The sequence below is a fragment of the Setaria viridis genome, chromosome 3 (assembly GCF_005286985.2).
Source record: "Setaria viridis chromosome 3, Setaria_viridis_v4.0, whole genome shotgun sequence".
Lineage (NCBI taxonomy): Eukaryota > Viridiplantae > Streptophyta > Magnoliopsida > Poales > Poaceae > Setaria > Setaria viridis.
Window position 1 is genome coordinate 8,312,574 of NC_048265.2, and position 15,311 is coordinate 8,327,884.

Genomic DNA, 15,311 nt, shown 5'->3' on the forward strand with positions numbered 1-15,311 from the left:
AAACTACTTCCTCAGGTCGGATAAAAATGATGTTTCGACCGGAGGGTGCAGTAATATTAGTGAAGCATATTCTAGTCCTTGTACGCTCACTCGTTTGAATCAACACGAGCGCATGCATTTTAAACTGTTTTGTCTGTAATCCTGCACAGCATCATAGTAGCTCAAAAATGCTAGCACGGTGGACACGGAGTTGTTCAATTGAACTGATTTTGCAAACTTGATTGCAATCATCTGTCCGTGTGATGGTTCTACTCGTGCACTCCGGTCGTGTCGTGGTGCTGCAATGCAACACGACATGCGTGCCTGCTTCTAGAATCGTATCGGTGTGCGGAAAAACTAACCAATAATGATTCAGATGCAACGCGGTCGGAAGCAACGACGTCATCAGCCATTTGCCAAGGAATTGTTAAGAATCCAGGAGCAAGAAAGCCGTACAAGCAGGAGTCCAATAGATGGGGAGGAAGACCGAAGAAGCAAGTAGCAAGGCACGAGGGCGCTGCCCCAGAGCATGCGCCCATTATACAAATCGCACACGGGGATTAGATTGGTATACAACTTTTCAGTCCATCGATCGGGTAGTTAGTCCAGGCGGGTCGGTCTCGGTCATCGACCAGTCCAGTAGTATCTTCCTTCTCCGATCCGGCTGGCATAACTCCGGCACCCCACTTGTTTAATCGCTTGCTTCTCCAGCCAAACAACACAACACGACACTATACGATTACTTTGCTAGGCGGGCAGCTACCAGGGCTGTTGGTCTTGGTCGTCGAGGTCCCGTCCCGTCCCTCTCCGATGCAACTGCTGCCAGTTGCTGCGAGTCTGCGACGATAATATGATCGATAAGCACCCCCAACGTCCCACAATATTGCTTAGGTAAGCTTTTTCTTTTTCTGACTCACACCGGCCTATATACCATTAAAATAGATCAAATAAACCTCTAAATTCGTATGCAGATTATCCAGATCTAGTATTTTAAAAATAACCATCTCTACCGTTATTATATAAAAATACTAAATTAAGAACACGTACATGTACCGGAGGAGGCAACGAGGACACCAATTTTCATACTAAACATAACTCAAACTAAGGGGGCGTTTTCTTCCACTGACTTATTTTTAGCACGTGTCACATCGAATGTTTAGATACTAATTAGGAGTATTAAACGTAGACTATTTACAAAACCCATTACATAAGACGAATCTAAACGGCGAGATGAATCTATTAAGCCTAATTAAGCCTAATTAATCCATCATTAGCAAATGTTTACTGTAGCAACACATTGTCAAATCATGGACTAATTAGGCTTAATAGATTCGTCTCGCCGTTTAGATTCGTCTTATGTAATGAGTTTTGTAAATAGTCTACGTTTAATACTCCTAATTAGTATCTAAACATTTGATGTGACGGGTGCTAAAAATAAGTCAGTGGAAGAAAACGGAGCCGATTCAATTAACATATAGGCTGCAACGCAAGTGGGGAAAAAAGTAGATATCGATGAAAAAAATGTATAGAATAATTATTAACTAATTAAACTCTATCACAACATGATAAAGATAAGTCCATGCCTGTGAGTATTGTGTTACAATATTTAATAAATAAGAGTAAGAGCAAGGTAAACAATTTGACCCCTAAATTTTCAAGACAATTTAATTTTTTAATACTTACTGCTGTCAATGTGGACTAATGCACGTAGAGTTGTCACACACTAATCATTCATGAGGAGTGATCAATGACCCACTTCTGCAAAATAAAACCATTATTTCTTGGAGCCAGATATGTGGAGTACGATTGGCTAGCACAAGAGCCCCCAACACATCAAGGTTTAACCTCCCACTCTCCGCCTCTCTCATTTTCTTTCTTCCAATGACTGCCCGCCCAACCCAGAAGTCCTACCGCTCCACCCTTGCTGTCATTCCCGGTGAGTACCCTCGCCCTGTCCTCCCGCGCTTCACTCCAGCAGCTTCTGCAATCCAATTCGTTTTCATCGTCCGTCATTTTTTGATCGAGAATTCATCCTGCTTGTATAGAAAGCCAACAAGGATTTGAGTATAGACGCTGCTGAGGTTACCAGCTTCAGATACTTAGTACATGGGAGGTAAAGAGAAAAAAAGAAGACATTAAAAAAGGTCTTCAGCCGTCTCCTGTCTTCTGTCTTTCTTCAGGTAGTCTCCCAGCCAGCTCCTCATCTGCTCGCGTGTCATGTCCAGGCGCCCTCTGTCAGAGTCTCCCAGCCAGCTCCTCATCTCCCATTTCTGCAGGTTCGAAGATATTGTAAACAGAACATCAGATGGTGATTTTGGAAATTTGTTTTCAGTCCTAAGCTTGTTTCATTGGTTCCAAAGCACCCACCAAATAGTCGCAAACGAAAAAAGTTTTAAGTTATAATCACACCCCCCCTATTTGTAACCATTCCCCGAGCACCCCTCTCAGGGAGTTTGGTGTTTTATCCCAGCTTAAAGCTTATTTGAAGCAGGACCAAACAAACTTGGCTAAAATACACTGGAAGAGAATGTGGTCCACTGTCTCTGCTACACCACACAGTGGACATCTGGCATCTCCCCTCCAGTTTTTCTTTTTCAGCACCACCCTAGTGGGGAGTTTATTGTGAAAAGCAGACCACAAAAAGACTCTTATCTTCGGGGGTGTTTGGATCCTGGAGCTAAATTTTAATCCATGTCACATCAAATATTCGGAGGCTAATTAGAAGGACTATACGAGTTAATTATAAAACTAATTACACATATGGAGGCTAAACGGCAAGACGAATCTATTAAGCTTAATTAATACATCATTAGCAAATGGTTACTGTAGCAGCACATTGTCAAATCATGGACTAATTAGGTTTAATAGATTCGTCTCGCCGTTTAGCCTCCATCTGTGCAATGGATTTTGTAAATAGTCTATATTTAATACTCCTAATTAGTATCTAAACATTCGATGTGACAGTGACTAAAGTTTAGCCCGGGATCCAAACACCCCCGATCATTGGGAGTTTACTTTTCCAAAGCCTGCACGCCCTCACATCTACCACCCCTCTTAATGTTAGAAACCTATACATGGATTTGGTAGAGTATTCTCCCTTCTGCTCTAGAGCCCACCTCAGTGTGTCTCTCTGTTCATTTATTTGGATATCGTCTATTTTATTTAAAAGTTGTTCCCATTCGATCACCTCCCCTGCCCGAAAAGCCTTCTAAATTCCACCACCCATTCATCATCCACGCAGCAGTCTCTAACCAGCAACTCCTTGTTCCTACAGCAAGCATAAAGTTTGGGAAATTCTAGCTTCAAGGGTATATTATCCAGCTAGGTGTCCTCCCAGAACCGCACCTCCCGCCCAAACTTGAAAGGAAGCTCCAAAATAGAATTTGTTTTTGACCTTGTGAATTCCTTTCCAAAATTGTGAACCTCCAGGCCCTTTGCTGAGCGCAAAGGTAGTATTGCGTAAATATTTTGCTCTCAGGAATTCACAGCTTATGTCATCTTCTTTCAAGGTGTACAGCCTCCACACCCATTTAACAAGGAGAGTTTCATTTATGGTTCTGGTATTTATTATCCCAAGACCCCAAAATCTTTGGGTATACATATATTCTCCCATTTGGCCATGTGGTATTTGGAGTTGTCGTCAACTCCACGCCAAAAGAATCTAGACCTTATGTTGTCCATCTGTCGCTGTGTTCCTTCGTATAGCAGAAACATCCCCATAAGGTATATTGGTATGCTGCTTAGTGAAGTGTTGGTCAGGACAAGCCTCCCACCTGATGTTAAGTTTCTCCCCTTCCAAGGCATTAGCCTATTTTGGATCTTTCTGGTCATCCCTCCGAATGCATTGACCCCCAGGGTTCTGTCACTAATCAGTATACCTAGGTAATTCATCGGCATGCTCCCAACTCTACAGTTCAACATATCTGCTATCCTGTTTTGCTCATTCTCAGACACTCCAAATACTAAGACTTCACTTTTGTGGTAGTTGATTTTGAGACTCGACATCAGCTCGAAGCAGTAGAGCAGGAATTTTACATTTGTGGTAGTAGTGTCATTGCAATCCATCATTATCACCGTGTAATCCGCGTATTGTATATTAGTGAGACCTCCTAGGATTAAATGAGGCACCACCCCCCTTACATGCCCTCTTTGCTTGGCCTTGTTTAAGATGTGATCCAGGGCATTAGCTACAAGGTTAAATAAAAGAGGGGAGAGAGGATCCCCTTGTCTTAGCCCCCTGTGTGTCTTGAAGTAAGGCTCATTTTCCCCATTGATGTTAATTCACACCTTTCCTCCTCTCACTGTACTCATAATCCATTGTATCATCTTGCTATCGAAACCCTTCCGGTGCAGGACTTGTTCCACAAACTACTAGCTAATGTTGCCATATGCTTTCTCAAAGTCAATCTTCATTATCACCCCTTTCTGCCCCCTCCTTCTTAATTCATGAACCATCTGATGTAGTTGGACCGCACTGTCCAGTATGTACCTCCCCTTGATGAAGGCAGACTGACATCTCCCCACTAGTTTATTTGCGACCCCTGTCAATCTCAGCATAATAAATCTAATAAATTTTTTAAAGCTAACATTCAGCAGGCATATAGGGCGATACTGTTTAACATTTTTATTATTCTCAACCTTGGGGATTAAAGTGATGACCCAATAGTTTAGTGTTGCTATATCCAGATCCCCCCTATTGAAGTCATTGATCATTTTCATAAGCTCCCCTTTTGTCTATTCCTAGAATTTTTTGTAGAAGGTGACTGTGAAACCATTTTGTCCTGGGGCTGAGTCTTCTTTCATCCCAAACACCACTGTTTTCACCTCCTCTTCAGTGAAGGGTCTAGTTAAGTATTCATTATCTGTAATGTCCATCCTTCCATATGTCGCCCAAGCATTCTCATGTAGCATTACTGTTGGTCCTTCCTGTCTCCCAAAGAGGCCCTTGTAGTAGTTGTATATAATCTGTTGGATAGCTCCCGAGTCAGTTGTTTCCACACCCTCATGTTCGAGTGACAGAATGGTTTTTTCCCTTTTCCTACCATTGGCAGATAGATGAAAGAAGGAAGTATTGTTATCCCCCTTGAGGATCCATCTCCTCCCTCCTCTTCTTGCCAATAGAGTTCTTCTGCTGACGTTAGCTCTTCCAGCTGGGCTTCTATTCAAACTCGTTCTTCCATACTCCCACTATCAATTGTCCCCTGTGTCTCTGCCTCATCTATAATTTTGATTCTTTGCAGTAGGAGCTCATTCTTTTTTACTGTACTCTCCCCTTAAGTTAGCACCCCACCCCTTGAGGAATTGCCTCCATAAAAGGATCGTGTGATGCCTAGAGGGGAGGGGGGTGAATAGGCTTGATCTTTAAAACCTAAAAATTCTTCGCAGCGGTGTTAAATGTGTTGGAACTTCCGATAGAGTAAAAAGTACTTTGCGAAATTAAAAAAAATAGGTTTCAGCAGAAACTATTTGAATCAAAAGTTTTGGAATGAAGTATAGAGACTACTGCAGGTGATCTTTATGATAGAAACTTCACAAGAATGTAGATCGGCACAAATCAAGTTCTAGGTCAATAAGAACTTGAAAAACATAATAAGCACACGAGACAAAGGATTTGTTTACCGAAGTTCACTCCCACAAAGGAAGCTACGTCTTCGTTAAGGAGCTCACAAAGATCCGGGTTCTCACTAACCCTTTACCTCTCTCAATCAACCATAAAGGAGGATTGAGTCACTTACTATGAATCCTCTAAGAGGATGGGCAATACAAACTTTCTGGGCGTACCACAACGTGAGGGCGCTCAAACGGGCGACGTCAAACCGTTTATAAGCAAGCTTCAAGAGTAACAAATGTGAATCGAAGATCGAAGATGCTTCAAGTGATCTTGAGATGAACTTAGTTGACCTCACACTCAAAACTAGAGTCACACACCTCAAATCCTTCTCTCACCCAACCCCTATCTCAAAACTCTCAAAGATTTAGCTCAAAAAGTGAGTGGGAAGGAGTATTGAATGCTCTAGGAGGTGTTTGTCTAGGGTTAGGTCAATAGCAAATGAAAGGGGGCTGAGGGGGTATAAATACTCGAGCTCCAAAAACTAGCCGTTGCAGTTCTGTTAAGTGATTGTCGGAACTTACGACACTGGGTCGGAACTTCCGACACAGTTCAAATAAAATAGCTGAGCAACCCCTGCTGGAATTACTGGAAACTTTCAGCACCTATTATCGGAACTTTCAACATAGGGTCGAAACTTCCGATGCTGTTCAATTAAAACTTGTTGAGCACCCCCTATCGAAAGTTTTTGACAACATGGGTAAAACTCAAAGATAAAGGATAAAAAGCAGCCACCACATGGTCCATGGTGAGCTCACTCCCCCTTTGGCATCAAGCTCCAAAAAGGGAGACCCTTCCATAGCCATCACACATCATCGTCGTCATCGTCCTCATCATCATCTTCACTCTCATCACCCTCATCGGTAGGAGTGTGAACAGTGGGGATATCCTCTTCCTCCTCCTCGAACTCCTCTCACCCACCCAAGTCTTCATCATCTTCTTCTTGGGGAGCCCCAAAGAACATGTAGGGTTGTCCAATTTCCTCTCAAGGGTTGTAGAACACAAGTGGAGGAGGATAATCCATAGGAGCACGGTTGGAAGAAAGTGGTATATCATTTTTAGCCATGAGCTCCTTTTGCCTATTTTCAATCTTCAAAAGCTACTCATCCACATACTTCTTGTGGGCATACATTTCTCTCACATTGTGGCGACCCACATTGAAGAATGCAAAGAGATATTGTGATAAGAAGTTGAAGATCCCTTTCTTCTTAGGAGCATGGGAGGGTGGAGGACCTCTAGAGCTAGATGGTTTATGAGAAGGTGAAGCTCCAAGAGATGGTCCTTGAGAAGATGAAGCCCCCTGAGAAGTTCCTTGTGGAGGTGGAGGAGGAATATCATGGGAGCTAATTTTGCATAGTCGCTCAATATGACCCTTCTTGGGCTTGTATACCGGACGATTCTTGTCCGTCAAGATCTCCAATTGTGTCACTACCTTGATCATAGCAAAAATATAAGGAGCATAGTGACAACTCTTCTTGGGTGAGTAAGAACAAATAATAATCTCTTCCCAAATGAAGTCAAAGACACTAAATTCACCCTTGCCGGGGTGCATTCTTGCAAGCAGGTTCTTTGACATGTTGGAGATATTGTCCATATCACCACCTTTAGGATAAAGAGTATAGCGGAAGAGCTAGTTGAGCAACTTGTAGAAAGGAATCATACACTTGGTAGTACCATGCTCAATTGGCCCATATGCACTATCATACATGAAGGACATCTCACCATCTTCAATGATATTTTCCATCTCATGAATCTTATATTTAGTGAGATCCTCTTCATCATAACCAAATATACTTGCAAAGTCTGCATATGTCACTGAGAGGGGCTTCCCTTGAAGAGTCCAATGCATCGCCTTATTAACCCGGTCAATGTAAAGATTGGCATAAAATTCAGCAATGACTTCCTCATTCCAATCACAATCAAACTTCATGAGTTGAGCAAGATTTTTATCTCTACATGCTTTCCAAACTTGCTCAATGATCGGCACCTCAATAGCATTGAAATATGGCTAATGAATGGATTTCATCTCAGTGGTAGGATGAGTCTTGCAAAAGATCACTGACTCATACCAATCGACGTCAAAGCGCAGCTAAAAAACGAACATCCCCATAGAACTCCTTTTGATATTAGAAGGGCCTATCATACCGGAGAGCTCTTATATCATGCTTACCCTTTTGATAATTCACCATCTGAACTCCATTATATCCTGGTCTCTCTTCTCGAGTGGGTTTGGACATGTGAACGATCACTTGTTCAAGAAAGTCCAAAGTGATCATCTCATTTTCATCCATATGAGCACCCAGAGCGGATGCATTCTTCATGCGAGGTCGACCACCTTGACTAGGACCTCCACCTGGAATATGCGTCCCCCTGCCTTTAGCACGCATGGGAACCTTGGGGACTGCCTTCCTCTTCCCCTTCCGTTGGGCAATAGTCATTTGATCTTCCGATTCGGTAGATGATTTTGATTCAGTCTCCGGTGTCACCTCACGCTGTGTGCCTCTCTTGTCATGACCCATCTGACATGGTTTACAAAAGGATAGGATGGAGTCAAGAAATGATACACATGAATCAAAATAGAAACATCAGGCACCTGTCAGAACTTCCGACCCTGGGGCGGAACATCCGACAGAGCCCGAGTTTGTCCAAGAATTCGTGGAACTAGATATTTTGCCCACCAAATTTGAAAACATCATAGGCATGAGTTATAAGACATATCTAGAGTCTATCCCCCAAAGGAAATCAATTAACTCCTACTACATTGAGAGATCGGGTGACATGATTTTTGAATGAGTTATCTCAAAGATTTCCCACGCGATTCGAAGAACTTCTAATGGGGATTGGAACCTCCGAGGAGTGGGGAATCCAAAGATAGCACTAGCAAAGATTTCCTATGGTTGGAACTCGAGATCCCCTCGAGAGATTGAGAGAGGAAAGGAGGAGGCGTCGGTTCGAAGTGAGGAGGGCTTAGGGTTTCAAGGGCTATCCAACAGGTATATATACTCCCAAGCAGACTATCGGAAGTTCAGACGGTAAATAAATCCAACTTCTGAGAACCCTCTGTTGGAGAAAATCCAAAATTTCCGATGGTCATCGGAAGTTCCGACCTTGTGTCAGAAGTTTCGTAGATGAATTTTCATTCTTCTGAGAACCCTCTATCGGGACTTTGCTGATACTTCCGGTGGCTGTCAGAAGTTCCGGTGGTGCGCCGGAAGTTTCGATAGGGACTTTATAGCTCCAAAAAAAATTGATGTCTAGATAGATAAAGATTGAAATTTTGGGATATATGGCTTATGGACATATTAGACAACTTGACACTTTGTGATCAACCAACAAGGAACATTACATAACAATGATCACTTGAGTCAAGTTTTGATCCAAAGATCAAAATCCAAGTTTTGAAAGAAACGCAACACAAAGGAAATTCATTTTTCCAATCTAGTCAACAAATAAGTATGTTCAATAAGTCAAGCCAAGTTACGAGAATCCAAGATATTTAGCTTATTCCTCAAAGCACAAAATCTTTTCTCATCTAGAGGCTTAGTGAAGATATTGGCAAGTTGCCTTTCGATGCTCATATGATGTAAAGCAATATCTCCCTTAGCCTCATGATCCCTTAAGAAGTGATGTCTAATATCTATGTGATTTGTTCGGGAGTATTGCACCGGATAGTTAGCTAGCTTGATGGCACTCTCCTTGTCACACAAGCGTGGAATCTTTCTAAACTCACAACCGAAGTCACTCAATGTTTGGTTCATCCATAAGAGTTGGGCACATCAAGCACCGGCTGCTACATATTCGGCTTCGGCGGTGGATAAAGCAATCAAATTTTGCTTCTTAGAGCTCCAAGGCACCAAGGATCTACCAAGGAATTAGCAAGTCCCTGTTGTACTCTTTCGATCTACTTTGCAACCAGTATAATCCGAATCATAATAGCCAAGTAGATCAAAAGTAGAGCCCTTGGGATACCATAAGCTAAGGTTAGGAGTGTATACTAAATATCTCAAAATTCTCTTAACATCCATCAAATGATATTCCTTAGGATTGGCTTGAAATCTTGCACACATGCACACACTAAGCATAATATCTAGCCTAGATGCATAAAGATAAAGTAGAGAGCCAATAATGGAGCGATATCCCTTTTGATCAACTAACTTTTGTTCTTCATTGAGATCGAGATGTCCATTCAATGCCACGGGTGTCTTGATGGGCTTAGCATTGGCCATGTAAAAATTTAGAGCATATCTTTTACGTACTTGGTTTGACATATGAAAGTCCCTTCCTTCATTTTCTTGACTTGAAAATCAAGAAAGAACTTCAATTCACCCATCATGGACATTTTAAAGCTTTTGGTCATGATCCTACTAAATTCCTCACAAAACTTTTGATTAGTAGAACCAAATATAATGTCATCAACATATATTTGGCAAACAAAGATATCCTTATCAACTTTATGAGTAAAAAGAGTAGAATCAGCTTTACCCATTACAAAGTCGTTCTTGAGAAGAAAATCCTTAAGGCATTCATATCATGCTCTAGGAGCTTGCTTGAGCCCATAGAGCGCCTTATGGAGCTTGTACACATGGTTGGAAAATTTAGGATCTTCAAAGCCCAGCGGTTGTTCCACATACACCAACTTGAATAGGGGCCATTCAAGAATGCACTTTTCACATTCATTTGATAAAGATTGAAATCATGGTGAGTAGCATAGGCTAATAAAATACGAATTGACTCAAGCCTAACTACGGGTGCATAGGTCCTACCAAAATTCAAACCTTCAATTTGAGTGAAACCTTGTGTAGCTAACCTTACTTTGTTCTTTGTGACTACACCATGTTCATCTTGTTTGTTCTGGAAAACCCACTTAGTGCCAATCACATTTTGCTTGGGTCTTTCAACCAACTCCCATACCTCATTTCTTATGAAGTTGTTTAATTCTTCTTGCATAGCAATCACCCAATGCAGATCGTCAATCGCTTCATCTACCTTGAAAGGTTCCAAAGAAGAAATAAAAGAGTAACACCCACAAAAGGTTACTAAATGTGAACGAGTAGTTACCCCTCTTTGGATAATTCCAATGATGCTGTCAATGGAATAATCTCGTTGAATGCTTTGATGAACTCTTGGATGAGGCATTTATGATTGACGTTGAATTGGTCCATCATCATCATCTTCAACTTGTGGAGTATCTTCTTTTTGAGCTTCACCACTTTGTTCTCCCCCTTGATCAATGCATTGAGCTTGGTCATCACCGTGAACTTGACTTTGATCTTGGCTTTGTTTAGAACTTGGTGGTTCAACTCTAGTTGATGATGATGGATCATTGTTGTCCTTTTCAACCGGTGTTTGAGCCTCAAATTCAGCGGTGTCACTTCACCCAAGCCCATTCTCATGATTGATTGACTTGGTGGCTCCTCATCATCTACAAGATTTTTATCAACTTGCTTTACTTGAGAGCCATTAGATTTATCAAAAGTCACATCTACCGTGATCTCAACACAACCGGTGGTTTTGTTGAAAACACAATAGGCGTGTTTTTTAGTACCATAACCAAGTAGAAAGCCTTCATCAACCTTTGATGCAAACTTGGAGCTTTTGGGTTTCTTATTTAGAATAAAATATTTACTCCCCAAAACTCTAAAGAAGTGCTCCTTGGATGTCTTGCCCAAATATTTGTGGAGGTAGAGACAGTTGATGGTATGGCAAGCCGTGTTAATTACTTCCACCCAAAAAATATCCTGGATTTTGTACTCATCAAGCATGGTTCTTGCAGCTTCAATCAAGGTTCGGTTCTTTCTCTTCACAATGCCATTTTGTTGAGGAGTGTATGGAGTGGACAACTCATACTTGATCCCTTCTTCATCAAGAAATTTTTCAACATTGGTGTTTTGGAACTCCGAGTCATTATCACTCCTTATCCTCTTGATCTTCAACTCATATTCATTATGACCTCTTCTAATGAATTTATTGACTATCCCTTGATCTTCACTTTTATCATACAAAAAGAATACCCAGGTGAAACGGGAAAAATCATCAACAATAACAAGACCATATTTATTACCGACAATGCTAACGTAAGCAATGGGTCCAAATAAATCCATGTGTAGAAGCTTCAATGGTCTTGACGTAGTGATGATGTTCTTGGCGGGGTGTGGAGCACCAACTTACTTCCCAGCTTGACATGCGCTACATATCCTATCTTTGTCAAAGAAAACATTTGTTAGTCCTAGAATGTGATCGCCCTTTTGAAGTTTGGCCAAGTTTATCATCCCAACATGGGCTAGTCGGCGATGCCAAAGCTAACCCAAGTTAGTTTTTGCCACTAAACAAGTCTCGGGCTCAACTTTATCCATTGTGAAATCAACTAGATAGAGCTTGCCCTTCAAGCAACCCGTAAAAGCAATAGAGGAATCCTCCCTTTTAAAGACGGTCACACCCTCATTAGTAAAGAGACAATTATAGCCCTTCTCACAAAGTTGTGAGATGGATAACAAATTACATCCTAAAGATACAACCAAATAAACATCATTAGACAGAGAATTGTCATTTTAAATAGCAATGTTACCCATTCCAATTACATCCCCTTTGCTATTGTCTCCATAGACAATACTTTTTTAGGTGTGTCATAATGCTCTAGGGATGAAAACATATCCTTCTCCCCGATCATATGATTTGAGCATCCACTATCAAGCAACTATGCGGTGCCACTGGAGGAGTAGGCCTACAAAACAAGTTAAGCTCAAAATTTAGGTACCCAAAAACATTGGGTCCTTGTTTGTTAGAGGGATATATCTTTGGAACCCACACACTTCTAAAGATAGCCTTCTTCGTGTAGGCAACAACATACTTGACCATAATTTTATCATTGTGGTCCATTGTAACTATGTAGTCGGTGCTGTAGTTTGGTGAGGGCTCATGCGCAACCACCTTGTCCTTTGACTTTGTCATGGATTTTCCACAACGTTTACCTGGTAGTTGCTTTGACCATTAGCTTGACTTGAGTTGTATTGGTTTTTGTCACACCATGTACCATGTCCATCAAGTCACCAAGTTTTGCACCCTTGTTGAACATAAGGACCTTCTTACCATTCACCATCTTCTGGTCATTTACCTTGCTTCCCTTATAGTGTCCAAGCCCATCCATATGGCTAGGATGCCTCCCAGTTTTATACTTGATCTTAGGCTCGGGCTTGACACTACCTTCATAACCTTATGCCACAAGCATGTTCAATCTTTTGATTTAAACATCGCAGCGGTGTTAAATGTGTCGGAACTTCCGGTACACGGGCAGAACTTCCGATAGAGTAAAAAGTACTCTGCGAAATTCAAAATAAAATATGTTTCAGCAGAAACTATTTGAATCAAAAGTTCTGCAATGAAGTATAGAGACTACTGCAAGTGACCTTTATGATAGAAACTTCACAAGAATGTAGATCGGCACAAATCAAGTTCTAGGTCAATAAGAACTTGAAGAACACAATAATCACACGAGACAAAGGATTTGTTTACCGAAGTTCACTCCCACAAAAGAAGCTACATCTCCGTTAACGAGCTCTCAAAGAGTCGGGTCCTTACTAACCCTTTACCTCTCTCAATCAACCACAAAACAGGATTGAGTCACTTACTATGAATACTCCAAGAGGATGGGCACTACAAACTTCCCAGGCACCCTACAATGTGAGGGCGCTCAAACGGGCGATGCCAAACCATCTAGAAGCAAGCTTCAAGAGTAACAAACGTGAATCGAAGACCGAAGATGCTTCAAGTGCTCTTGAGATGAACTTAGTTGACCTCACACTCAAAACTAGAGTCACACACCTCAAATCCTTCTCTCACCCAACCCCTAGCTCAAAACTGTCAAAGATTTAGCTCAAGGAGGGAGTGGGGACGAGTATTGAATGCTCTAAGAGGTGTTTTTCTCAAATTAGGTCAGCAGCAAATGAATGGGGGGTTGAGCGGGTATAAATACCTGAGCTCCAAAAACTAGCTATTGCAGTTCTGTTAAGTGATTGTCGGAACTTCCGACACTGGGTCAGAACTTCCGACACAATTCAAATAAAATAGCTGAGTAACTTTCGGCACCTATTATCAAAACTTTTGAAACAAGATCAAAACTTTCGATGCTATTCAATTCAAACCCGCTGAGCACCCCCTGTCAGAAGTTTTTGAAAATTTCCGATGGGTGTTGGAACTTCCGACCCCATGTCGGAACTTCCGACACTCATAGAAACTATGAGAAACTAAATGTGCAAGTGTATGAGTGGTGTCTCTCATAGGTGGTTAGCATCTCAAATAAGTACTTTGATATCTTCAAGCTATCCATCCGCGTCCCCCCTTTATAGTATGGTGTTCTTATACTCAAATTTAAAAATAGAATAAATAAAAAGATCTTCCTTTATGCTTCAACATCGTCCATGAAACAAATTGGGGTCCTTTCTTGCACTTTTCATTCTTAACATTTAAACCTGTCAATTTCTCTATAAATTCATTAGTTCCTTAGTTATGCATGTTGTCGGTGTGAAATCTAGTCGATTAGTAAATATTGTAGTTTTGCCATGCGTTACATCGGATATGGCCTAGCACACGATGACACATGTTGTATATTGGTTCGGGCAACGAGCCCTATGTCCATTCGGGGTCGGTCGGTCAACTATATTCATAAGTCCAGGTGCTCAAAGTTTGCAGTGGGGGTACAAATGAGAGAGGGATGAGAAGGGGTGTCCGAGACCTGGTCGTGCTCTGGTCCGAGTGAGAGAGAGTGACCGGGAGCTCAGACGTGCGCTATGTGTTCGATAGTGTGCGCGCGTATGGAATGAGTAGAAGTGACTGCTTATGGAACCTGTGTTCAGACGGGAAGGGTCTGATCTCTTTTATAGTACAAGGAGATAGCCTTACAAGTCAGAGAGAGAGGGCGCTGCCTAGTCTTGTCGACACCCACGTCATCAGGTACGGTATGGCTGCCGTCCTCAGTCCCTGTTCATCTCATCAGGCCACTCCGTTGTAGCGGGTAGGTTGCGACGGCACTGCGCAGGGCGTGCGCAGGGCGTGGTGCGGTACAGTTCCTCGTAAGGTAGTTGACCTGGGCGTTTCCTCTTATCCGTTCCACCTGCTCCCTAGGCCCACAACGAGCGGGCGTCCCCGGTCAATTGTCCTACTTGGCTCTGGCCGTGCCGGTCGGGGGGGGGGGGGGTGTGGTCGGTACAGCGCATCCCTGGTCAGGGGAACTTAGTCAGGGTCGGACTGTGGTCCCACCCCCGACTGGACCCTTCTGGTCGGGGCGCCGACCAGGCCTCCTGATCGGAGGAATCGGTCGGTGGCCGGATCTTGGTCTTCGGCCTGCGTTGCACTGCTGTGCCGGCTCAGGTACGTGTCGTCGCCGCACCTTTTATTGAGCTAAGTGCTGCGGGAAGGAGGTCCTATTGCGAACCTCGGGTCTATGAACTCATCACATATCATCAACACTAAAATCCACTTAGGGGATTAAATCCACCTTCACTCAAGCTTAAGCTGGCTGTACCAACTATCCATTGAGTACGCCGTCGCCGGACACTTTTCTCCCCTGCCTTCCACTTCTCATCTACCAAAGCTCTGAATCCTTCCACTTCCATCCATCTACTTTTAAAAGAAGAATTGCTTGCGTGTCACCCCATGTTGTGTCCCTGTATCAAGTAGCAGCGGACAAATGCTCCGATCCCACCCCGGTGTCATACCTGTCAGTGTTGTT